At 38.6% G+C, this 26547-nt stretch overlaps 1 protein-coding gene and 1 pseudogene across 2 annotated transcripts in view; one reads left to right on the top strand and one right to left on the bottom strand.

The window, feature by feature from the left end:
* DIPK1A (divergent protein kinase domain 1A) overlaps positions 1-26547 on the bottom strand; it is a 113611-nt gene that overhangs the window by 58139 nt on the left and 28925 nt on the right. The gene's annotated exons all lie outside the window — the stretch shown is intronic.
* Positions 13283-13703, top strand: LOC125172680 (non-histone chromosomal protein HMG-17-like; annotated as a pseudogene).

Below are 26547 nucleotides of genomic sequence, written 5' to 3'. Positions count from 1 at the left end.
CATAAAATTATAATTCAATATTTCTCAACATGTAGCCCATTGATCTCTTGAATCAGAATCAGGTGATGTAATTTTTTTAGTTTTTTAAATGTTTATTTATTTTTGAGAGAGATCCTGAGTAGGGGAGGGGCAGAGAGAGAGGGGGACACAGGATCTGAAGTGGACACTGTGCTGACAGCAGTGAACCCAATGTGGGGCTTGAACTCACAAACAGTGAGATCATGACCTGAGCAGAAGTCAGACACTCAACTGACCTGAGCCACCCAGGTGCCTCTGATGTTATTTTTAAAATGCTGGTTACCAAGATCTACCCCCACACCTAATCAATCAGAATCCTTAGTGAAAAAGCCTGGGAATACTCCCAGATTATAAAAACTCTCCAGATTATTCATATTAAATTTAGGGGGAAACAGTTATGGGCAAAGCTAAATAAATAATCTGTGCTGACAGCACGGTGTATGCTTGGGATTCTCTCCCTCTCTCCTTCTCTGCCCCTCCCCTGTTCCTGCCTGTACGCGCGCGCGCTCTCTCTCTCTCTCTCTCTCAAAATAAATAAATAATTTTTTTAAAAAAAGAAAAATTAGGGGTGCCTGGGTGGCTCAGTTGGTTGAGCGTCTGACTTCAGCTCAGGTCATGATCTCACACTCCGTGAGTTTGAGCCCCACGTCGGGCTCTGTGCTGACAGCTCAGAGCCTGGAACCTGCTTCGGATTCTGTCTCCCTCTCCCTCTGCCCCTCCCCTGCTCATGCTTTGACTTGCTCTGTCTTTCAATAATAAATAAACGTTAAAAATAAAGAAAAATAAAAATAAAAAAGAAAAATTAGTGGTTCCCAGGGGCTGGCAGGAGGGAGGAATGGGGTGTGGCTGCTAATGGGTACTCCTAAAAAATAGTTTAAAAATAGATAATAGTGACAGTTGCTTTTATTCAACATAGTACTAGAAGTCCTGGCTATAGCAATTAGGTAACATAAAGAAATAAAAGGCATCCAAATTGGTAAGGAAGAAGCAAAACTTTCACTATTTGCAGATGACATGATACTACACATAGAAAACCTGAAAGGATTCCACCAAAACTGCTGGAACTGATAAATTTAGTAAAGTCACAGGATACAAAAGCAATGTACAGAAATCTGTTGTATTTCTATGCACCAATAATGAAGCAGCAGAAAGAGAAATTAAGAAAGCAATCCCAGGGCACGTGGGTGACTCGTTTGAACAGCCAACTTCAGCTTAGGTCATGATCTTATGGTTCGAGAGTTTGGGACCTGTGTGAAGCGCTGTGCTGACAGCTCAGAGCCTGGGGCCTGCTTCAGATTCTGTGTCTCCCTCTCTCTCTGCCCCTCCCCAACGTGCACTTTGTCTCTCTCTCTCTCTCTCTCAAAATAAATAAACATTAAAAAAAAATAACAACAACAAAAAGCAATCCCATTTACAATTGCACCAAAACCTGTAAGATGCCTAGGAACAAACTTAACCAAAAGGTAAAAGACCTATACTCCAAAAATTATAAAACAATGATGAAAGAAATTAAAGACAACAGAAAGAAATGGAAAGACATTCCATGCTCATGGATTGGAAGAACAAATATTTTTTAAATATACTACCCAAAACAATCTACACATTTAATGTAACAGCATTTTTCACAGAACTAGAACAAATAATCCTAAAATTTGTATGGAACCATAAGAGGCCCTGAATAGCCAAAGCAGTCTTGAAAAAGAAAAGCAAAACTAGAAGCATCACAATCCTGGACTTCAAGTTATATTACAAAGCTGTAGGGATGAAAATAGTACGGTACTGGCACAAAAACAGACACAAAGATCAATAGAACAGAATATAAAACCCAGAAAATGAACCCAAAACTATATGGTCAGTTAACCTTCAACAAAGCAGGAAATAATATCCAATGGGGAAAAGACAGTCTCTTAAACAAATGGTGCTGGGAAAACTAGACAGCGACATGCAGAAGAATGAAACTGCACCACTTTCTTACACCATACACAAAAATAAATTCAAAATTGATGAAAGACCTAAATATGAGATCTGAAACTATAAAAATCCTAGAAGAGAGCACAGGCGGTAACTTCCTGACATTGGCCATAGCAACTTTTTTCTAGATATGTCTCCCGAGGCAAGGGAAACAAAAGCAAAAAATGAACTACTGGGACTACATCAAAATAAAAAGTTTCTGCACACTAAAGGAAACAACAAAACTAAAAGGCAGCCTACAGAATGGGAGAAGATATTTGCAAATGACATATCCAGTAAAGGGTTACTATCCAAAATATATAAAGAACTTCTACAACTCAGGGCGCCTGGCTGGCTCAGTAGGTACGCATGTGACTCTTGATCTCAAGGTCATGAGTTCAAGCCCCACAGTGGGCATGGAGCTTACTTAAAAAACAAAACAAACAACTTATATAACTCACCACCAAAAAATAAACAAACCCCAAATAATTCAACTAGTAAGTGGGCAGAAGACATGAATAGACATTTCTCCAAAGAAGACCTCCAGATGGCAAATAAACACATGAAAAGATGCTCATCATCACTTACGATCAGGGAAATGCAAATGAAAACTTCAACGAGGTATTACTTCACACCTGTCAGAATGGCTAAAATAAAAAACACGAGGGGCCCCGGAGTGGCTCAGTTGGTTGGGCGACTGACTTCGGGTCAGGTCATGATCTCACAGTCCGTGAGTTTGAGCCCCATGTCGGGCTCTGTGCTGACAGCTAGAGCCTGGAGCCTGCTTCAGATTCTGTGTCTTCCCTCTCTCTATCCCTCCCCTGTTCATGCTCTGTGTCTGTCTCTCAATAATAAATAAACATTAAAAAATTTAAAAAAACATAAGAAACAACAGGTGTTGGCAAGGATGTGGAGAAAAAGGAATACTTTTGCACTGCTGGCGGGAATGCAAACTGGTGCAGCCACTCTGGAAAACAGTACGGAGTTTCCTAAAAAAGGTAAAAATAGAATGAGCCTAGGATCCAGCAATCCCACTACTGGTTATTTACCCCAAAGTACAAAAACACAATTTCAAAGGAATAGATGCACCCTTCTATTTCTAGCAGCATTATTACAATAGCCAGGGTATGGAAGCAGCCTAAGTATCCAGTCATCGACTGATGAATGGATAAGGAAGATATGGGGCATGGGGGCTATATGTGTATATATATATATATATATATGTATATATGTATGTATGTATATATGTATGTATATACATATATGTATATATATATGTATGTGTATATATATATACTTTTTTCTTTTTATATATTTATTTTTCATATATATATAATCAGAATGTTATTCAGCCATAAAAAAGAATGAAATATTGCCATTTTCAATGATATGGATGGACCTAGAAAGTATAATGCTAAGTGAAATAAGTCAGAGAAAGACAAATACACTTTGATTTCACTGATATGTGGAATTTTAAGAAACATAACAAATGAGCAAGGGGGGAAAAAGGTGGGGAAAGAGGGAGATGGGGTGGGAGGGAGAGAGAGAGTGAGAAACCAAGACACAGACTCTTACTATAGAGAACTGATGGTTACCAGAGAGGAGATAGGTGGGGGGATGAGTTAAACAGGTGATGGCATTATTAAGGAGTGCACTTGTCATGATGAGCACCGGGTGACATATGGAATTGTTGAATCACTACATTGTATACCTGAAACTAATATAACACTGTATGTTAACTAACTGAAATTAAAATAAAAACTTAAATAGTGATTATTGTACAAATCTGTAATTATACTAACCACCACTGATTGTGTGCTTAAAAAGGGTGAGTTTTGTAGTGCATGAATTTTATCCCAACAAAGTGGCTATTAAAAATTATCAGATTTGAAAAAAATGATAAGATCTGATCCATCTTTAATAATACGAATAAATGAATCAACCATAACAATTTTCTAATTTTTCTTAAAGATTTGTAAAAATGAAGCCTACAACATTCCCTGGGAGGCTTTCCAATGTATGTCCTGAGAATGTTCCTTTTTTTTTTTTTTTTTTAAGATTTTATTTTATTTTTAAAGAATTTCTATGCCCAACATGGGGCTTGAACTGAGATCAAAAGTCACATGCTCTACCAACTGAACAAATAAGGTGTCCCATAAAAATGTCCCTTTTTATAACTTCCTAGGGAAGTAGTTTCCTTCTTTCCTAAGGGGTAATTCTTTGGCCAAAGAAAGAAAGAGGAAAGGGGCTCAAATTCCAGAATCCTTCCTTCTTTTTGCTGCAAAAGCCCCAGAACAACAATAATCTGAATTGGTCGACAATCTGAAACTTTTCAATAAATAAAAATGGGAAAATTTGAAGAGATAATTGATAAAATTTTAACATTCACCCATCACACCACACTAGAACAGCAGCTGTTTTCCCTACTTTTTTTCTTCTAGTCATCCACATGTAGTTCATTTTATACACAGCTGTAATCAGTATGTATATAATTTTGTATTCCCTTTATCATTATACTGTAAACATGCTATATTGTTAACATGATTTTTTATAACAATCATTTTCAGTGTTGCAATATTTCATCCAGTTGATGTATCATTATTTTCTTAACTATTCCCCTTACATTGACTTTAAAATTGTCTTTCCTCAATTTTTCTGTGTGTAGACAAACTATATATAGACTTTTATATTTCCCTTCTTTTGAATTATTTTCTTAGGTTGTTCTTTAGCAGTAGAGATTCTGGGTCATACGGTATGAACATTTTTATGGCTCTTGCTTTCTAAACTAGTATGAGTTTTTGTCTCTCTTTTTTTTAAAAAAATTTTTTAATGTTTATTTTTGAAGGAGAGGGACAGAGCACAAGCAGGGAAGGGGCATAGAGAGAGGGAGACACAGAATCCAAAGCAGGCTCCAGGCTCTGAGCTGTGGGGCTCAAACTCACAAGCTGTGAGATCATGACCTGAGCCGAACTTGGATGCTTAACCAGTTGAGCCACCCAGGTGCCCCTAAACTAGTATGAGTTTTTCAACACTATTTTGCACTGTGTGTGTGTTTGTGTGTGTGTGTGTGTGTGTGTGTGTGTGTGTGTGTGTGTGTGTGTTTGTGGATATATACAGGTTAATTTAACAAACATGAAATGGTACTAAAGCCTCTATTATTAAATTTTATTTTTCATGATGGAATCACTTTTACTTTTTAGTTATAAAAATAGCAAATGTTCATTGTCAAACTTAAATAATTTATAAAGGATACAAATAGAAAGGGAAAGGTTTCCTGGAGGATTGATAAAACATGTTACCTCCTAAATTTGAGTTTACATAAGTGTGAAATGTATATTAATGATCAGAGGCTCTAGGATGGCCCACGCAGAATCCCTACGGCCTGATAAAAGTCCACACTACCTCCATGGAAGGAAAGAATATCCAAGTAGAGGGCTGTAGGATATGAGGACCAATGGGACAAGGAAAGGATATTGGGTTAACACATTCCACAAGGAAAAAAGCAGAAGTGGTACATTTTTTATAGTAAAGGGATGAAAGGAGAGGCTAAGATAATCTCTGTGTGGTCTAGACTGAGGGGCTTGACAGAAACACAAATAAGCCATAAACAATCTCTCAAGCAAACTGAGTATCTAGAAGTACACAAAAATAAAATTAATGGAAAATATACAGAAAAAATAAATTTGTCTCCTGCTTCACTATAAAACTCAAAGATAAATAAATGTTTGTTGGTCTAACTTAGAAGGCCAGTTCTTGACTAGAGACTATAGAACATTAAAAAGTTTCTAATTTACAAGTCCATTCCTCAATTTTGCAGCTAGCTCTGATGGAAATTGTTTTTCTTAAGCCAAAAATGAGGTTGCCTCTTCATAACCCCACACTTTCCTAATCATTCCTATAACCCAATGTCAAGATTGTGCTGACATGTTGTCTTTACAATTTTAGTTTGCACTAGTCTGTAGATTGCTTGGTAAGTGCTCTAAACTGTGTGGGTATATTCTGTGTTCTCCACAGGACCGTAAATTCCAGGAAATGTCTTCTTTTCACTTTTATCTAACAATACAATGACTACTAAAATGTAGCCAGATGATCACAAAACCTTGCTTATTAATTCTATGAGGGAAGAGGATAAAAAATAGCAATATATGGCTTCACACTTGGATTATTATCACCAGCTATACTGGATTCTACCATTCTCTTAACTAAACAGTTGCTCAAACATTAAAGACCATAGCCCTGAAAACTGCCTATTAGCCTTGCTTCATCTCCCACCCCAGCCCACACCATCCCCACTCTACAGAACTTCATGCTGCAGAGATACCAGAGTATTAATGCTTCTGAAACACACAAGTGCTATTTCACATCTCTAGGGCTTTCACATGTTTTCTTCTCTCAGCAGTACTCTTCACGCATCTGAGCATCTGGATTACCTTTCCATCCTTTATAACCCACTCAGAAGCCACCTCCTCCAAGACCCCCCATGTCCACCCTAAAAACTGTATGATGCTTTCTCCTGTTCTATCTCTATACCTGGAACAAAACTTCTACTGTTGCACTGAGTGTACTGTGTTGTAATTAACCTACTACATGTATTTATTCCATTAGACAATTCCAGGCTTGGTAAAAATTTATCCAGTTAAGGAATAATGGGAGGAAAGAATGGAGAAATGGAGGGCAGGAAACCCAAGGAAGTTTCTGTCACCTCCTCTGAGCAGGAACCATGTCTCATTTTTCTCCATATCTCCAGGGAGTAGGGCAGGTCTTAGGACATACAGTACTCACCAAATGTTTGATAAATTTTTTGACATAAATTTTAAAGGAAAGAAATAATAAACCACTTTGGCATGAAATTCTTAAAGGAAAAACTGCCATTAATCGAAACCAGGTATTGTTTGAGCCAAATCAATTGTGGTGCACATAAGCACCTTAGGGGCCCTGCTTGAGACTCTATGGAATCTTAGTGCCAAGAATTAAGGTAGGCACTTGGAATTCAAAAATGCCTGGGGGGTCTGGGGGGCTCAGTCGGTTAAGTGTCCAACTTTGGCTCAGGTCATGATCTCACAGTTTTGTGAGTTCGAGCCTCATGTCAAGCTCTGCTGCACAGAGCCAGCTTGGGATTCTCCCTCTCTCTCTGCCCCTCCCCCACTTGCATTCTGTCTCTTGGAAAAATAAATAAATAAACTTTAAAAAACATGCATGAGACATGATTCTCTCCCTGAAAGGGCTCGTAGCTGAGATGGGGAATCAGGTTCATAATAAGATAATCATCATATAACATGATAAAACCTATATCCAGGATATGTTCAGAATACGAGGGTATAAGGAAGAGATGTATATTATCTAGCTGGTGGTGATGGTGGTGGGGAGAGGGAGAATTTGGGAAAGACTTCCTGAAGAAGATGGTCCCTGGGCTCTTAGATGATCAAGGCATGCCTTAATATGTTTTGTTGATGGGTGTCCATGAAGGGGACTAGTTGCTTTACGGCTCAAGTATCCTCCTGGGAAATCACTCATTCTAAGGGGAACTGAATCCTAGCACATAAGCTACAGTAAGGACAGTAAGTTGGTTTTGGAGAGGTAGCCAATACTGTGTCTTTAACTGGACCAGAAGAAGAACCAAAGAGAACTGGATCTTGGAGGACATTGTGCATCAGAGCATGAGGGTGGCAGAAGATTTTACCAGAGTAGCCAGAGTGTAAGAGGAAGGAAAGAGGTGTGGGATGTGGTGGCAGAGAGAAAAACATTTAGGGATCCAGACTGGAGGAAATGGCTACCCACGAAGTAGCCCAGAAAACTGTATTCCAAGGCAGATTTGAGCTATCCCTGGTGACTCTGACCTAATTGGGAAAGAGTTTGGAGGAAGCCAAAGTTTCCACAGTTGGGAGGCTAATGTGAAGTCAGAGAAATATTTACCTGCTGCTGTTATGGACACTTTATTATTATTATTATTATTATTATTATTATTATTATTATTATTTGAAATCCCAGATTGCTTTGTCCTATGTTGCATGAGAAAAGTATGAGCCACCATTCCAGCCCACAAAGAGTTTACAATTGTGTTGAGAAAGCAATTGTTTTCATTTCATTTTTAAGTGCTATAGAAACACACTCAGGATAAAAAAAAAATCGTTAAAGATTTCCCAGAAAAGGAGGGAATGAAAGCAGAAAGCAAAGATGAGAATATCAGACCATGTCCAGAGATATTTACAGATCATGTATTTGTTTAAAAATTTGAAGTAGAACAAGGCGGTATATACAAGCTTACTAATCAGGAGATTTTGGTGGAAGAGAGTTTAAAAAAAAAAAAAAAAGACAATGTGCTACATTCTAAATGCCCTTGAGGATAGTAGGAGAGTGGCAACCTAGGAACCAGACTCAGGCAGGACAGTGGCTGTGGGGTAAAGTGTCAGGCAGGATGTCTCAGGAATAAGAACAGTCTGGAGAAAGATAATTCCTTAGGGCTGGGCGGTGGGCAAGAACTGGATCCAAAGTGAAAGGCCTACAAGATTCTGACAGATGAGGTCAGGGGAGGTGTCTGGAAAGATTTCCTGAGTCAGAAGTAGCATATACAGAAAACTTTCCAAGGAGTCCTCAAGCAAGAGGTGACCTGTTAACGATTCCTAGCTAGAGTAGACAAGACTCCCAACATAAGTGCTTGAAGTTAATTACCTTGTGTTGCCCAGGGTTGGCAGGCAGGGAAGGAACATGTGGAGTTGTCCAGAGCCAGCAAGATAGTAGGCTTCTGCATTTATATTCAGATCTCTGAGAGGCAGAGGTGACCTGGTGGGCTACTACTTGCTAGAGATGGTGCCTGTTAGGTGTGGGTGTGGCTAACGGTTTCATCCTGCCTCCATTTTCAAGTGTCAAATCAGGGTAGTTGCTAAGAAGCACTTAAGGAAGTCATTTACAGAAGGTACAAGGCAAGAGACCAGGAATTCTGTTCTCAACCTCTTAATTCTCCTATTACTTGGAAATCCATCACACTGAAGGTAATCAGAATGCCCTCTTATTGTTTACTTCAGGTTGGAAGCCATTGCACAAGGCTATTAAGATGTCACATTTGTCTTATGGTCTACTGTTTTTTTTTTTTTCTTTTAATTTTTTTTTTCAACTTTTATTTATTTTTGGGACAGAGAGAGACAGAGCATGAACGGGGGAGGGGCAGAGAGAGGGAGACACAGAATCAGAAACAGGCTCCAGGCTCTGAGCCATCAGCCCAGAGCCCGACGCGGGGCTTGAACTCACGGACCGCGAGATCGTGACCTGGCTGAAGTCGGACGCTTAACCGACTGCGCCACCCAGGCGCCCCATGGTCTACTGTTAAAGTTAAAGAATTTTGAAAAATGGAAGAGGTTAATATTTTAAATGTCTCCTTTTACATTGTTTTAGCTAATGCTGTATTTTGAATAATATTTGTATTCTCTCATTTTACCATTTAATGAAATCTTAATTGTTTTTGGCTCTCTTGTTCCACTATTTTGTATGCTTTTTTCCTTGCTTAGTAATAGCATTTCATCAAGTTTTCTTTAGTTTTTTTTTCACTGAAAATAATACATGCTCATTTCAAAAGCTGAAAAATAAAGCATAAAATTAAAAAATCATAGTCTTGTAGTAATCATTAACACTTTGAAGTAGTTCCTTTCAGTCTTTTTTTTTTTTCTGAGAAGCCTATTTTTTCTTTAATTACTGTACTGTAATATTATTTATTTGAACTTCTGGATCTTGTGGTAAACAGTGCCTGAGGGAGAGGATTTTCCAGATGAATTGTTTGTGCCCAATTACACAATTTTGTCCAGTGGGAATAACAACTCATGAGGAAATTGTCTGCTTTTAAGTTTGATCCAGATACCACAAGATACACATTCTTTCAGATTCGTGAGTGTGCTCCATTCCAGCTGTGTGGTTTGCTAGGATGAGGACTGTACTAAGAACCTATGTGGCCTCTGTATACTGGCAGTCCTGTAGGAACTCTGCCAGGTCTTTCAAAACATATGTTCTGTTCTTAAGTTCTTCATTTTTATTTGTTTTTCAATCAACTAATTTTTTTTTTCTTCAAGAGGTTGTGTGAAATGTCGGCATAGTTTTGAACCCTGCCTGGCACATAGGAATGTCTGTTACCTTTGTGAATGAAACAACATGCAGCTAGGCACCACACTGTAGTTGGTCTTCTCTCCTGAACACTGGCTCACCTTCTGACTTCTGATACCATCCGTATGCTACCATCTCTTCCACAGTTTTCATCTTTTATTTTTCCCTATGTTCCCAGAACATTTCTTAAATGTGTTTTCCACATCACTGCTTCAGCACACCTCAGTGTGAATTCTACCTTTTACTGTCTCCAATTTGTATCTTAACTCTGCTACTGCATGTTCAGTTTACCTATACCTATCCATCCTTACTGCCCCCTTTTATCTCAGCCTTCTCGTTTCTTATGCTTTTATGCTTCAGTTCAATACAGGCCAGGTCTTCCTGCATCAACAAAGGATAACAGAAATGTTTTTAAATTTCTTATAGATCTCATACTAAATGATTTTCAAAGTTGTTCTTCCTTTAATTCTTCATAATGGCATTCTCCTTCATTTGTTCTAAAAGCGTTGTAAGTTCGAGGAGGCAGAGCTAAGATGCTAGAGCAGTAAGAGGACCCTTGGCTTGCCTCCTCCTTCAGCCACAGCTATATAAATATTAAATCATCCTGAATACCCAAGAAGTCAATCTGAGGACTGACAGAACAAACTGCACAACTAGAGGAAGAGAAGAGGCCACATCATGGAAGGTAGGAGGTGTGGAGGCATGGATTGGAGGAGAAATGGATTGCAGGTGCTGTGGAGAGGAGGGAGCCCAGGTCACGGAGAGGCAAGAAAGAGAGAGAGAGAGAGAGAGAGAGAGAGAGAGAAGGGGGAGTCCACAGGGATCACACAAGGAAAAAATTTCCCCAAAGCCACTGATTGGGAAAACAAGAGGGTCGATTTTCATGAGTTTTTACAACCAGTGGGGCTCAAAGACTGGAATTTTAGAGGCCCATGGCATGGCTGGTGTAGAGCCCAGAAGGCACTGCAGTGTTCCTATGGAGAAGGAGGGCAGATAGCTCCAGGGCAGATGACTGAGGATCCCCTGGGACACACTGAGAGAGATAGTTCCTTCTTCTTGGAACACATCTGGGAGAAATGGCATTGCTTCTCCAGGGACAAAAGATCCAGCAGACACTATTTCTCTCCCCTGCTCCTCAGCATAGGTTCAGAGACAGCTGCTGAGGGCAGCTAACCTGGACACTGGCTTTTTGCTATGCTTTACTCCAAACCCCATGCCCCTGCGCTTTGGTGCTACTGCCCTTCTGGGACAAACCTGCATCAGTTTCAGCTTGGTGAGATACTCCTCCAGAAGCCAGAGAGGGTCCCCACCACACCAGATCCCTAAAATTTAGAGTTTTAAAACTCAGCCAGCCTGCCTGGGATGGAGCCCAAGATGCTCTGTGCTGCCAGTCAGGGAGACAGCCAGGACAGATAGGATGAAGGTAGGGATCTGAGGGACACCTGGGACACATGAGGGGAGACTGTTCATTCTCCTGGGAGGGCTTCCTGAACAGTAGTGAGCAGGAACTACCCTCTCAGGGGATGATGGAGGGGGCTGGCACCATTTCTCTCCCCTACCACTCAGGATAAACTACCTTCAATAAGTAGCACAGTGCCAAGTGGCCCTAGATAGCTTACACCAAGCCTCGCCCACCCCCGCTCCCCCGCACTCTGCAGGTGCTGCTTTTCTCAGGCAAGTGTGCCTAAGAACCAGCATAGTGGGTCTCTTCCCCAGAGGAGCAGCACAAACACCCTACACACACCATGTCTACTGATCATAGCATTCTGCAAAGCTTCAGTTCTAGTGGAAATAGCACCAGATCTCATTTAATAAGCAGACCAGAGCACACCTGGTTAAAACTTGCCACACTCTGGTCAAGGAGTGGCCAACACTCTCCACTGCAGGCAAGGAGAAACTCTGCAGAAAACTGACCTGAGGGAAAGAACAGCCAAAACACAGCAGCAGAGTGCACACAACATATACCAGGGACACTTCCGGAAGTGCCAGGCCCTGGACAGTGTATGACTTCTTCTTCATAAAGTCATTACTATCAGGAGAGGAACATAATAGGCTTTCCCAACACAGAGAAGAAAACAGAAATTTAGACAAAATGCAAGATGGAAGAAATCATCCCCAAAGAAAGAACAAGAAAAGATCATAACCAAGGATTTAATTGAAACAGATATAAGTAATATGCCTGATCCAGAATTTAAAGCGACAATCATAAGGATACTACCATACTCAGAAAAGTATGGAAGACACCCAGGAGTCCCTTACAACAGAGATAAAAGATCTAAAAACTAGTCAGGCCAAAATGAAAAATGAAAAAACTGATATTCAAAACCAACTAGATGTAATGACCACAGGAGAGAAGCAGAGGAATGAATATGTGATATAGAAGATAAAATTATGGAAAATAATGAAGCCTAGAAGAAGAAGGAAAGAAAAATATTAGATCATCAAAGTAGACTTAGGGAACTCAGTGACTTCATAAAGCATAATAACATTCATATCATAGGAGTCCTGGAAGAAGAAGAGAGGGAAAGGGGGGCATAAGGTTTATTTGAGGAAATTATAGCTGAAAACATCCCTAATCTGGGGAAGGAAACAGACATCCAAATCCAGGAGGTGCAGAGAAGTCCCATCAAAATCAACAAAAGCAGGCCAATACCAAGACATAACATAGAGATAAAGAAAAAATCCTAAAAGCAACAAGACAAAAGAAGTCCCTAACTTACAAGGGAAGACAAATAAGGTTAGCAGCAGATGTCTCCACAGAAACTTGGCAGGGAAGAAGGGAGTGGCATGATATATTCAATGTGCTGAATGGGAAAAATATGCAGCCAAGAACACTCTACCCAGCCAGAAAAGGAGAGACAAAGAGTTTCCCAAACAAAACTAAAGGAGTTCGTGACCACTAAACCAGCTTTGCAAGAAATATTAAAGGGGATTTTAAATGGGAAAGAAAGACCAAAAGCAACAAAGACTAGAGAGGAACAGAGAAAATCTCCAGAAACAACAACAAAATGAATAATAAAATGGCACTAAATTCATATCTATCAATAATTACTCTGAATGTAAATGGACTAAATGCTCCAATCAAATGACACAGGGTGTCAAAACGGATAAGAAAGCAAGACCGATCTAGGAAGCAGAAGAGGCAAGAACAACCCACAGACCAGCCAAAGCCTGCATGCCACTGCATCCCTGCATCCAGCACCCAGATCCTGCCACTGTCACCGCCATGCCCAAGAGAAAGGCTGAAGGGGATGCTGAAGGAGATAAAGCCAAGGTAAAGGATAAGCTATAGAGAAGATCTGAATGGTTATCTATTAAACCCACTCCCCAAAGCCAGAGTCCAAGTCTAAAAAGGCCCCTGCAAAGAAGGGAGAGAAGGTACCCAAAAAGAAAAAGAGGAAAGCTGATGACGGCAAGGACAGGAATAACCCTGCAGAAAACGGAGATGCTAAAACATACTGGCACAGAAAGTTGAAGGTGCTGGAGATGCCAAGTGAAGTGTGTGCACTTTTGATAACTGTGTACTTCTGGTGACTGTACAGTTTGAAATACTATTTTTTATCAAATTTTATAAAAATGGAAAATTTTGTTTTACTTTTTTTTTAAGCTATGTTGTTAGCACACAGGACACTTCATTGTTGTTTTGGGGGAAGTGTACACATCACTAATAGAATATCTCCAAAGCTAGACTGATACAAAGGGAAAAACACCTTCCCCTTCTAGTTTTGAGAAACTTCCTCTTGGCTCCCAGGAGGAGGGATTCCTTGATGTTGACACACACTAGCCGGCTTGACATAATAGCCTTGTGGTATGGAAAAACTAAAATTAATTTTTTATGTCCTCTTCTCTCTTTCTGACTTCAACATAGACTTGACTCCGTTAAACCCAGAGACCTTTTAGAACCCAACCCCAAAAAATGATTCCCAGTATGTCAGGCAACCTGGTGTCACCATTGAGATTGCATCCCTCAAAAGAGTTCCTTTTCTAGTTAGCTATCAGATCTTCAGAATGATAATTCTGCCATTTTCATTTCATTACTTGAAAGTCAGGGATGGCTTGTGAAAAGTTGTTAAACAACATGCTAAATGTGAAATGTCAACCCTTACTCTAAGCTTTCCCTATTCAGGGCATCAAATAAAGACTTCATTGGGTTTTATAGTAGCTTTCAGATTTTGGTAGCCCATTGAAGAAGGGAGTCTGAAAGTTGTTGTATAGTGTTAATGACTGGCTGCCAATGTCCTGCCTGAAATACCATGATTGTTTATGAGAAGTATCTTTAATAAAGCTGGATACAGTTTGAAAAAATAAAAATAAAACAAGACCATTCTATATGCTGCCTACAAGAGACTCATTTTAGACATAAAGACACTGCAGATTGAAAGTGAGGGGATGGAAAACCATTTAGCATGCAAATGGATGTCAAAAGGAAGCTGGAGTAGCAATACTTAACATCAGACAAACTAGATTTTTTTTTTTTTTTTTAAATTTTTTTTCAACATTTTTAATTTATTTTTGGGACAGAGAGAGACAGAGCATGAACGGGGGAGGGGCAGAGAGAGAGGGAGACACAGAATCAGAAACAGGCTCCAGGCTCTGAGCCATCAGCCCAGAGCCCGACGCGGGGCTCGAACTCCCGGACCGCGAGATCGTGACCTGGCTGAAGTCGGACGCTTAACCGACTGCGCCACCCAGGCGCCCCCAGACAAACTAGATTTTAAACCAAAGACTGTAACAAAACAGGAAGAAAGGCACTGTATAAAGGGCACTGTATAAAGGGGTCCAACCAACAAGAAGAATTAACAATTATAAATATTTATGCCCCTAGATGGAAGCACCCAAATATATAAGACAATAACAAACATAAAGGAACTCATTGATAGTACTACAATAATAGTAGGGGACTTTAACACCCCACTTACAGCAAGGGACAGATCACCTAAGCAGAAAATCAGTAAGAAAACAATGACTTTGAATGACACACTGGAACCAGATATATTCAGAACATTTCATCCTAAAGGAGTGGAATATATATTCATTTCCAGTGCACATGAGACATTCTCCAGAATAGATCACATACTAGGTCACAAATCAGGCCTCAACAAGTACATAAAGACTGAGATCAAACCATGCATATTTTCTGACTACAACACTATGAAACTTGAAGTCAACCACAAGAGAAAATTTGGAAAGACCACAAATACATGGAGGTTAAAGATTTCATACTAAAGAATGCATGGGTCAACTAGGAAATAAAAAAGAAATTAAAAAATACATGGAAACAAATGAAAATGAAAATACAATGGTCCAAAACCTTTGGGATGCAGCAAAATCAGTCATGAGGGAAGTATATAGCAATACAGGTTCATGACCTGTATCTTACGGTTCATGGGATTGAGCCCCACACTGGGCTCTGTGCTGACAGTGCAAATCCTACTTGGGATTCTCTTCCTCTCCCTCTCTCTCTGCCCCTCCCCCGCTCACGCTCCTTCTCTCTCTCTCAAAATAAATAAGCATTACCAAAAAAAGTCATTGCTCTAGGGAATCTACTAGAGATGAAAGGACATGAGATTTCTTACATAACTGTCTACCATATTCACCAGAAAATGTTCAGAGTTATATATCTAAGATGCAAATCTAATGTCATTCTTCTGCTTAAACCCTTCAAGTTCATTCTGAAAGCAATGGAAAGTAAAATGTAGTGATGTAAGAATAAATGCAGCAGGGGCCATTAAGAAGACTGTTGTGATGAACTAGGCAAATTATGAAAAAGACCTAAAATAAGGCAGTAGCTTTGGGAACAGAAAGGAGATGGCTCTAAGATCTGGAGATTGGACATACAAAGAGCAGAGACAAGGATATACTGAAAGAGGAAAGGTAGTGATATTTACCAATTCAGGAAATATAGAAAGCAGACCAGTTTTAGAGTAAAAGAAGGTAAGTATGGTTTTGGAAATGATGAATCTGGGGTGGTGACAGGACTTCCAAGTGGTGAAGGTCAGGAGGCATTTGAATATTGAGGCTTAGAGCTCAGCAAATAAGTAGTAATTGAAATTATGAATATGAATAAAGTCATCTAGGGAAAGTAAATAGAAAAATAAAAGGTAAATAATAAGATCCTGGGGATCAGGAGCATTTAAGTAATGAAAACAGCACTGCCCCACAAACAAATATTCAGAAATGTGTGAAGAGTAGCATTACAAAATTAAGGGAAGCAAAACAAGATAGTAGATTCAAACTCAAACAGATCAACATAAAACATGAATGAACAAAATGCTGTTAAAAAAAACAAACAGCCTGTTAAAACAAACAGCTGATAATAGCCTGTTAAAAAACAGATTATCACAGATAAAAATAAAACAAAATATAATCTAATGATGTGCTATTCATATGACTCACATTTAATTTAAGAATACAAAAATGCTTAAAGTAAAAGAACGGAAAAAGTTATCACTGATCAACTATAAACTGAAAGCTGGTACTATAGGTGATAATATAACCATACCAGCACAAGCCAAACCAGACTGAAAGGAATATATCCTAATGATAAAATGAGAAATCATCATGAAATACAGCACTTTTAGATTAATAGATTCCAACTGTACAACCTCAAGATACATAAAGCAAAAAGGACAGAACTATAAGGGGAAATTGGAAAATTCACAATAGTAGTGAGAGATTTGAACACCTCTCTCAATAATTGGTAAAATAGGTAAACAAATAAAATTAATAAGACCGGAAAAGATTTGAACAATATGACAACATGAGTAGGAAACTTAACCTGATATAGAATGTTTCACCCAGCACTCCTACGCACATATTATTTTCAGCATACGTGGAACTTTTTTTTAGTGTTAAGGTATAAATTTGGTCTCAATAAAATTCAAAGGGTTTAATTCATACAAATAAGCAACTAACAGGGAATCTACAGCCTTAAAGGCACAGGTCAGAAAAGAAGTTTGAAAATCACAGAGTCAAAAGATCTGAAGACACCTCAGCAAAGAACATATACAAATGGCAAATAAATATATGAAAAGATGTTCCACATCATACACTATTAGGAAACTGCAAATTAGAACAATAATGAGATACTACTATGCATTTATTAGAATGGCTAAAATTCAAAACACTGACAATCCCAAAAACTGGTGAGGATGTGGATCAATCAGAACTCTCATATTGCTGATGGGAATGCAAAATGGCACACTCTGAAAAAAACAGTTCAGTAGTTTCTTACAAATGAAACTTACTCTGACTATACAATCCAGCAGTAATGCTCCTTTGTATTTACCCAAATTAACTGAAAACCTTTACATTATGTTTATAGCAGCTTTACTCATAGCTGCCAAAATTTGGAAACAACCAAGACTTCCTTCACTTCATGAGTGGATAAATAAAATATTATTCAGCTTTAAAAAGAAAAGAGCTATCAAGCCATGAAGGGCCATGGAGGGACCTTGAATGTGTATCATTAAGTAATCAGTAAAAATCTGATTAATTTCACCTGTATGATATTCTGGGAAAAGGCTAAACTATGGAGACAGTAAAAAGAACACTGGTTACCACAGGTTAGGGGTGGGAGGAATGAATGGATGGAGCACAGAGGATTTTCAAGGCAGTGATACTATTTTATATGATATTGTAATGGTGGATACATATCATTATACATTTGTCCAGCCCCATACAATGTACAACACCAAGAATGAACTCTAACATGAACTACAGACTTTGGGTGATAATGAAGTATTGGTGTAGGTTCACCAATTCAACAAATCCCCTATTCTGGTGGGGAGCATTATTAGTAGCAGGGGAGGCTGTGTGTGTGTGGTGTATATAGGAACGTTACTTCCCAATCAATTTTGCTATGGATCTAAAACTGCTATAAAATAAAGTATATTTTTTTTAAAAATAGCCAAACATACATCTCAAGAAGTTAGAAATAAGAACAGAAAAACAACAACAACAAAAACAAGTTCATAGAAGGAAAGGAAGAATATAGAAACTAATAGAGAATAATCCAAAGATTAACAAAATTAAACTTTGTTCCTTAAAAAAAAAAAAAAGTTCTGGGGCGCCTGGCAGCCTCAGTCACTAGAGCATGTGACTCTTGATCTCAGGGTTGTGAATTCAAGCTCCACATTGGGAGTAGAGATTACTTAAAAAGATTTTTTTTAATGTTTATTTATTTATTTTGATAGAGAGAGAGACAGAGCATGCACATGCACAAGCAGAGGAGGGACAGAGAGAGAGGGAGAGAGAGAATCCCAAGTGGGTTCCATGCTCATAGCAGAGTGCAACGCAAGGTTCAACCTCATGAACTGTGAGACCATGACCTAATCCAAAATCAAGAGTTGGACACTTAACTGACTGAGCCACCCATGTGCCCCCGCCAAAAGTTTTTTAATTTAAAATAAAAGTTTCGGGGCGCCTGGGTGGCGCAGTCGGTTAAGCGTCCGACTTCAGCCAGGTCACGATCTTGCGGTCCGTGAGTTCGAGCCCCGCGTCGGGCTCTGGGCTGATGGCTCAGAGCCTGGAGCCTGTTTCCGATTCTGTGTCTCCCTCTCTCTCTGCCCTTCCCCCGTTCATGCTCTGTCTCTCTCTGTCCCAAAAATAAATAAACGTTGAAAAAAAATTTAAAAAAAAAAAAAAAAATAAAATAAAATAAAATAAAATAAAATAAAATAAAAGTTTCAAGAAGAACTAGAAAGCGTGAGTAGTTTCTACACCTAGAAACTGAGGAAGGAAAAAGTATTAAGAAAGCAGGCCTGGTCAACAGTACCCAATGGCATAAAAAAGTAAATAATTATAATGGAAAACTGCCTGATGACTCTGGCAATAGGGAGATCACAGATTACCCTAGCCAAGAACAGTTTAAGTAGAATGGAATGAAGTAGAACTAGTTTCTAAATGGAAAAAAAAAAAATCCTGGAGATGTTAACATTAATGCTGATATTATACATTTGCAAGATGTTTCTTTTTTTTTTAACCTTTGCACAGTGTCTCCCACATAGATGCTCAAAAAAGTATTTGCTGAATTAATTCATTTGGAAGAGAAAGTATTACATGTAAAGGGCTTTAAATGCTTGACAGTATTGAGAACTGAATTAAGAAGGCTTGAGATTTCTAAATAGAGATAGAGCCTAGTAAAGCTGATGCTTAAAGATTGATCTGGATTTGGGCTTACTAGCATGAGAGGGAATACAGAGGGCAGGGAGCCTACTTTGGACATTGTTGCAGCAATGCAGGACAGCGGAAATGCAGTAAGATGAACAGTGAAATCTGAGAGACATTATAAAAATGAAATTATTAGGATTTGTTAATAAGCGGATATGGAAGTTAGGAGAAAAGGGTGTTAAAGGTCTCTGAAAAACTGGGGCATCTGAGTGGCTCAGTCGGTATAAGCGTCCAACTTCAGCTCAGGTCATGATCTTGTGGTTCGTGAGTTCCAGCCCCATATCAGGCTCTGTGATGACAGCTCGGGGCCTGGAGCCTATGTTAGATTCTGTGTCTTCCTCTCTCTCTGCCCCTCCTCTGCTCACATTCTCTCTCTCTCTCAAAAATAAATAAATATTAAAAAAAATTTTTAAATAGGTATCTGAAAGATTGAAAAAGTTCATAAAATGAAGAATGAAGATCATTGGTGTCATACAATGACATTTTAACTACAGACGGTTCTCGATGTCGATTGTTCAACTTTACAATGGTATGAAAGCGACATACGTTCAGTAGAAACTGCAATCCGAATTGTGACTGTTAAGCTTTTCCCAGGCTAGCAATACCCCAGGCTACTAGTCTCTCTTGTGATGCTGGGCAGTGGTAGCCCCAGCTCCCAATTAGCCACCCAAATATGAGGGTAAACAACTGATACTGACATCTATTCTGTACCCATAAAACCAGTGTTTTTCACTTTCAGTACAGTATTCAATAAATTACGTGAGTTGTTCAACACTGTATTATTAAATAGACTTTGTGTCAGATGATTTTGCCCAACTGCAGGCTAATGTAAGTGTTCTGAGCACGTTTAAGGTAAGCCAGGGTAAGCTATGAGGTTAGGTATATTAAATGCACTGTTGACTTACTATGGGTTGATCAGGATGTAATCTTGTTGTTAAGTCAAGTAAGATCTATAAATGCAACTTCAACTAGATTTATTCCTTTAGCCTAAGAAATTGATATTTAATTTTCAGCATTTAAATTTCAGTCACAAACTTTCTCAAACAAATAAATTTTAAATCCAGTTGTTAACTGGGATCTTTATAAATGAATAAAAATCAGTGAAAAATTTATTCAAATTCAAATACTTTTATCTTTATTTCCCTAAGGCAAGATAACGGGATAGATTGAAATATCCATGGAAAAAGCCACAAATAAAAGTTTAAAAAAAAACAATTTAAATTTAAAGCAATTTTAAAAATTAGCATGAGAAAGTTAAATGACAAATTTGCAAGACATTTAATACTATATATATATATATGTATATATACACACACACACACACATATATATATATATATATATATATCAGAAGTTTTCAGTATATGTAAACACATACATCACTATACAGTTCAAATTCATCTCCAGAGTCAGCATACATGGTGGAAGGTTTCTCACCTTCCTCATTTCATTTCATTTTGGCTCACCACCACCCTCAAAACATCTTGAAACATAGATAGTATGGAAACAAATGAACATAAGCTGTCTCTGAGAGTATTTATAATGAAATAGCTCAGCACTCTTTTTCTTTTTCACTAAACCATGCACTGCACCGCAAAATTAAAACAGACATCTCTAGGGATACAGATTTGCCAAGAGTGTTTCTGGCAAAAATAAAATTTGGCTCTTCTCCAGACTTCTATACATGGACAACAGTGGCTGCTCTACAGATGGAGATTGATTGCTGGCTGGCTGGTCTGTGGTAACTTAGTAGTGTCAAGATAAAGAATATTATGCACAGATCATTTTCATGTCCAAAGACTTCTTCTTTTTTTTTTTTTTTTCTCAACGTTTTTATTTATTTTTGGGACAGAGAGAGACAGAGCATGAACGGGGGAGGGGCAGAGAGAGAGGGAGACACAGAATTGGAAACAGGCTCCAGGCTCCGAGCCATCAGCCCAGAGCCTGACGCGGGGCTCGAACTCACGGACCGCGAGATCGTGACCTGGCTGAAGTCGGACGCTTAACCGACTGCGCCACCCAGGTGCCCCAAAGACTTCTGACAATAAACCTGCTCTGCCTAACTTCTCACATTCTGCAATAATGAAAGTTATTTCAGAGAGTTACAATTCTAGCCCTCATTTCTTACTGTACAGACAAGCAAACAGAAGACCAGGGAAGGTAAGTCATTTGCCCAAAATCGCACAGCTAGATGGTGACATTACAAAATCCAGGTCTTGAGACTCCCAGTTCAGTAATTTTCAACCTTTCTGTTAGGCCATACCACCTTTCTCTCTCTCTCTTTCTCTCCTTCTTTCTTTCTTTCTTTCATTTTTTTTAAATGTTTATTTATTTTTGAGAGAGAAACACAGACTGAGAACAGGGGAGGGGCAAAGGGAGAGGGAGACACAGAATCAGAAGTAGGCTCCAGGCTCTGAGCTGTCAGCCCACGGCTTGATGCGGGTCTCGAACTCATGAACCGTAAGATCATGACCTGAGCTGAAGTTGGACGCTTAACCAACTGAGCCACCCAGGTGTCCTGGCCATACTACCTTTCTAAATAATATTTAAAATACCATGTTTCTTGTATCTTAAATTCTTTTTATTTAATTTCAAACACTTGAATGTCATAGACTCTTTCTCAATCAATATTTTGCTACAAATGACAATATACTTTTATTTTGTGATCCTGTACATAACAGTTTTTAAAAGGACTGTGTATTTTAAGTTCCAGGGTCACCAAAGTAAAATGAGGTTAGAACTGGATTATAAACTATTAAAACACATCTAAGAAATTCTGTATCTTTAACCTTTGAAAGATTCCTTAAGACTAGGAATTAACTCTTAGCTCTGCTACTGACTAGGTGTGTGATCTGAGCCTTGTTTCCCCCTTAGCTATACAACAAGCACGTTGGATCAGCATTGTTATATTTAGGAATTAATTTATTCCGTTATTTAAAATACAATTCCAGGTAACCTGAGGATAAGATCCTAATCCTTATTATCTTATAACATTCAAATAACAGAGCAAAGAAATAAACACATCAATCTATTCTTGATTAACAAGTTAAAACACAGAAAATATCTCTACTACAAAAAAGCAGTAGATTTGGCTCTGCATAGAGTCAGAGAGAAGGACACTATCTTGAGAAAAGTATAGTACACAGTTGAATTTATGGTAATTTAGGTCACATCTTTCTGCACTCATTTAACCAAGTAGATAGTTTTGAAAATCCAAGTCTAGTCTTTCTGAAAAGGGAACAAAGAAGAACATAAAAGAAGCTCAGGGCGCCTGTTTAGTCTATCCCTGCCAGAACCCCATAGCAAGTACCATGTACCCATATCAGATATGAAGAACCCTGATCTTTATTGAATGCTGTTCTATACGTTTAACATTATGGATGATTTATGTTTAAGCATTTTAACAGACAGGTCTTTTAGACCTCTTTTTTTTTTTTCAATCTACCATTAGTAGAAACAACTTTTACCTCCATTTTTCCACCTGAGACAATTGTTAGTTCATACAGACTACAGAAGTTCATTACATGCAATTCACTGCTAGCTACCCTAGGGGAGACCAAAAAGTACAAACATAGCCCTGCAACCACCAGCTTCCAGGAGTTTACAATTGAGTAGGATCATGCAAAATTTCATAGCCTCTGACTTACACTTTTTAAGTTTATTTATTTTGAGAGAGAATGAGGATGCAGTGAAGGGGCAGAGGGAGGAGGAGAGAATCCCAAGCAGGTTCCACGCTGTTATCTCGAGCCCGACATGGGGCTTGAACCGTAAGAACCAAAATCAAGAGTCAGAAACTTAACCAACTAAGACACCCAGGTGCCCCTGAGTTACACTTTTAAAATTAAATTCTGACCACTTTTTATGTCCACTTTAATTGCATTTATGTCCTATGTCTATTTACCAACAGACATCAAACACAAAGTTCATTTATAAGGTGCCAGAAAAAGGGATTAAGGCATCATGAAGAGCTAATCCAATTGATGGTTGTAAAAAGAAGACAAGTGGAAAATGTGAGATTATCAAACTCTATGAGCTGAAACCCCTCCAAGGTCCAGCTCATTCGTCAGACCTAAAATATTTTTGTTTTGATTAAACACTGAAGCTTTATATCCCTTCGAGAGAATAAATCATATCTTGGGGCTGTCTGTATCTCTGGTTCAATTTGCGTAGAGCAATCTTGTAAAAATGGCTGGATCAGAGCAATAAGACTACTGAGTTACAAGTTTTATCAAATTAGTTACCAGGCTAAATTAACTGAGCTGAATTTCTGGGCTTTCCCCTCTATTTAACTGGAACAATGTATCTGCCTTGAAAACCTTGCAAGGCTAGTTACCAAAATGAAATAGTGTAAATGAAAGTACTCTATAAACTGTTCTATAAATGTAAGGCAATGTTATTACTGAGTTTCTTTTTTCAAACCTTTCATATAAAATCCAAAGCTAGCTATTATCAGGTCAACATCTCACTCCAATCACTTCAACTTCCTTATAGCACATTAGCTGGTGACATGAATAATTTGCAAGTATTACTTCACAATTATGGCATATTATACCTCTGTCTAACTCTACCAGACATGACTTTCAGCCTGTGAGAATCTCAGTAAAAATCTATACCTGCTTTATTGTGCTAAAGACTAAACACCAAATCAGGAAAGAAAAATAGGTCTTAAAATGCTCCTTTAGTCTCTTTTTAGGCTAGGGTTGGAACGCATTCTAACAGTGAATGACCCAACCATCACCAAAATATTCATGCTGCTTTTTGAAAAATCTCAGCAAAGGTCATCTGACTATCCAGTTGGGGGCAAAATGTCTTAACCTTTCATTACACCATTTACAAAGATCGATTCCTGATGGACTACAACTCTAAATGTGAAAGATAAGACAATAAAGCTCAGAGAAAAACATAAAATATCTTTGTGACTTCAGAGTATTTGAAGTGTTTGTATCCTCTTATATAGGACATAAAAAACTCTAACCACAAAAGAAAAAACTGATAAATTTTATTACAATAAGAATTTATGTTCATCAAGAGACACCATTAATAGAGCAAATGACAACCCACAAAAGAAGAAGATATAGCAATAATATACCTGAAAAATGACTCATAAAGATTTTACATAGAGAATTTTTGTGAATCAGTAAGAAAAATATAGACTACACAACAGAGATGTGAACAAAGACTTGAACATGTGTGACTTTACAAGAGGCTATCCAAATGGCAAATAAATGTGAAAAGATATCCAACTTTACTAGTCATCAGGGAAATGCAAATTATATGATTCTACATACATCAGAACATCTAAAGTGAAGAAGATGTACAATACCAAGTATTGATGAAGATATGCACACAGCAATGTATGGAACACACAATCTTTTGGAAAACTGATTACTTGTTAAAACTGAATGTAGGCATATCTATGACCTAGCAATTCCAATTCAAAAGAAATGCTTACATATGTTCACCAAAAGACAGGTAACTAAAATGTCCACAGCTTCCAGATTTGTAATAGCTAAAAACTGGAAGCAAACCAAACATCAATGAACAATGCAATGGATAAATAAATAAGCTGGAGTATGCTCACACATAGAATACTACACAGCAATAAGAGTGAATATATAAAATTACCTGTGACAATATGGATGAATCTCACAAATATAATGTCAAGCAAAAGAAGTCAGTTTTTGTATATTTAAAAATAAAGCAAAACAGTAACAGGCAAAACTAATCTTTTCCATTAGAAGTCAGAATAGTGTGGGGCGCCTCGGTGGCTCAGTCAATTTAAGTGGCCAACTTTGGCTTGGGTCATGATCTCATGGTTCACAAGTTGAGCGCTGCGTCTGGCTCTGTGCTGACAGCTCAGAGCCTGGAGCTGCTTTGGATTCTGTGTCTCCCTCTCTCTCTGCCTCTCCCCCACTCCCCCCAGTCTGTCTCTGTCTCTGTCTCTCTAAAAAATAAACACTGAAAAAAAAATTAAAAAAAAATTTTTTTTAACGTTTATTTATTTTTGAGACAGAGAGAGACAGAGCATGAACGGAGGAGGCCTCAGAGAGAGAGAGGGAGACACAGAATCTGAAGCAGGCTCCAGGCTCTGAGCTGTCAGCACAGAGCCCGACGCGGGGCTTGAACTCACGAACCGCGAGATCATGACCTGAGCCGAAGTTGGACGCTTAACTGACTGAGCCACCCAGGCGCCCCTGAAAAAAATTTTTAATAAAAAAAAGGGATGCCTGGGTGGCTCAGTCAGTTAAGTGTCTGACTTCAGCTCAGGTCATGATCTCACAGTTCATGAGTTTGAGCTCCACATCAGGCTCTGTGCTGACAGCTCAGAGCCTGGAGCCTGCTTCAGGTTCTGTGTCTCCCTCTTTCTTCCCCTCCTCCACTTGTTCTCTCTCTCTCTCTCTCTCTCTCTCTAAAAAATAAATAAACATTAGAAGTCAGGATAGTGGTTACCATTGCAGGGGGTGGAGGTGACAGAAAGAGAACATACAGGAGGTTTTTAGAGTGCTGGCAAAGTTCTATATCTTGATCAAATATGCACTTCTCCTTATGTATTTATACTTCAATAAAAAGTAATGAAGCAGTACTTTTTCTTGCTATTTTGCATTGAGGTTCTGACTTTTCACATTAAAAATCTGCTGCTCTTGAATAAATGCCAAAATACACTGTAAGGAACAGCCAAACTGATCTTAAGCTAATAGCAGATTAACTTTTAGCAAACTCAGAGCTTCACAGAATTAGAGATCTAGTATTAACAGTCTAGGTTAGGGAATTTGCCATTTTGTGATATGAAAAAATTAAAAAGATGATAGAAAACAATGATTTTCTGGGGAGTCTGGGAGGCTCAGTCGATTAAGTGTCTGACTCTTGATTTCAGCTGAAGTCATGATTCGTGTATACACGGTTCGTGTAATAGAGCTCCATGTTCTGCACTGATAGGGCGAAGCCTGCTTAGGATTCTCTCTCTCCCTCTCTCTCTGCCCCTCCCCTGTGTGCACTATTGCTCACTCTCTCAAAATAAATAAATAAACATTAAAAGAAAGAAAAAAATGATTTTCTTAATGCTCTCCTTATCGTTGTTCTTATTATGAGCTAAACAAAGAGCAAAGTGCACTGCATACATTATTTCATCTCATTCTCCTAACTCCATGAAATAACTGTATCATCTTCACAATTGTACAGTTAAGGAAAATTAGGCTGAGTATGCTGTCCAAAGGGAAATATCACAAACATGGTAGAGCCAGGACCTGGATCCTGGCGTGTCTGACTCTCAAGCTGATGCTCTTAACCACTGTTTTATCCCTGCCTTGTTGTCATATTGGG

This window comes from Prionailurus viverrinus, chromosome C1, assembly GCF_022837055.1.
Source record: "Prionailurus viverrinus isolate Anna chromosome C1, UM_Priviv_1.0, whole genome shotgun sequence".
NCBI lineage: Eukaryota > Metazoa > Chordata > Mammalia > Carnivora > Felidae > Prionailurus > Prionailurus viverrinus.
The sequence above is the reverse complement of the archived record's forward strand: the minus strand, read 5'-3'. Positions and strand labels throughout refer to the sequence as shown.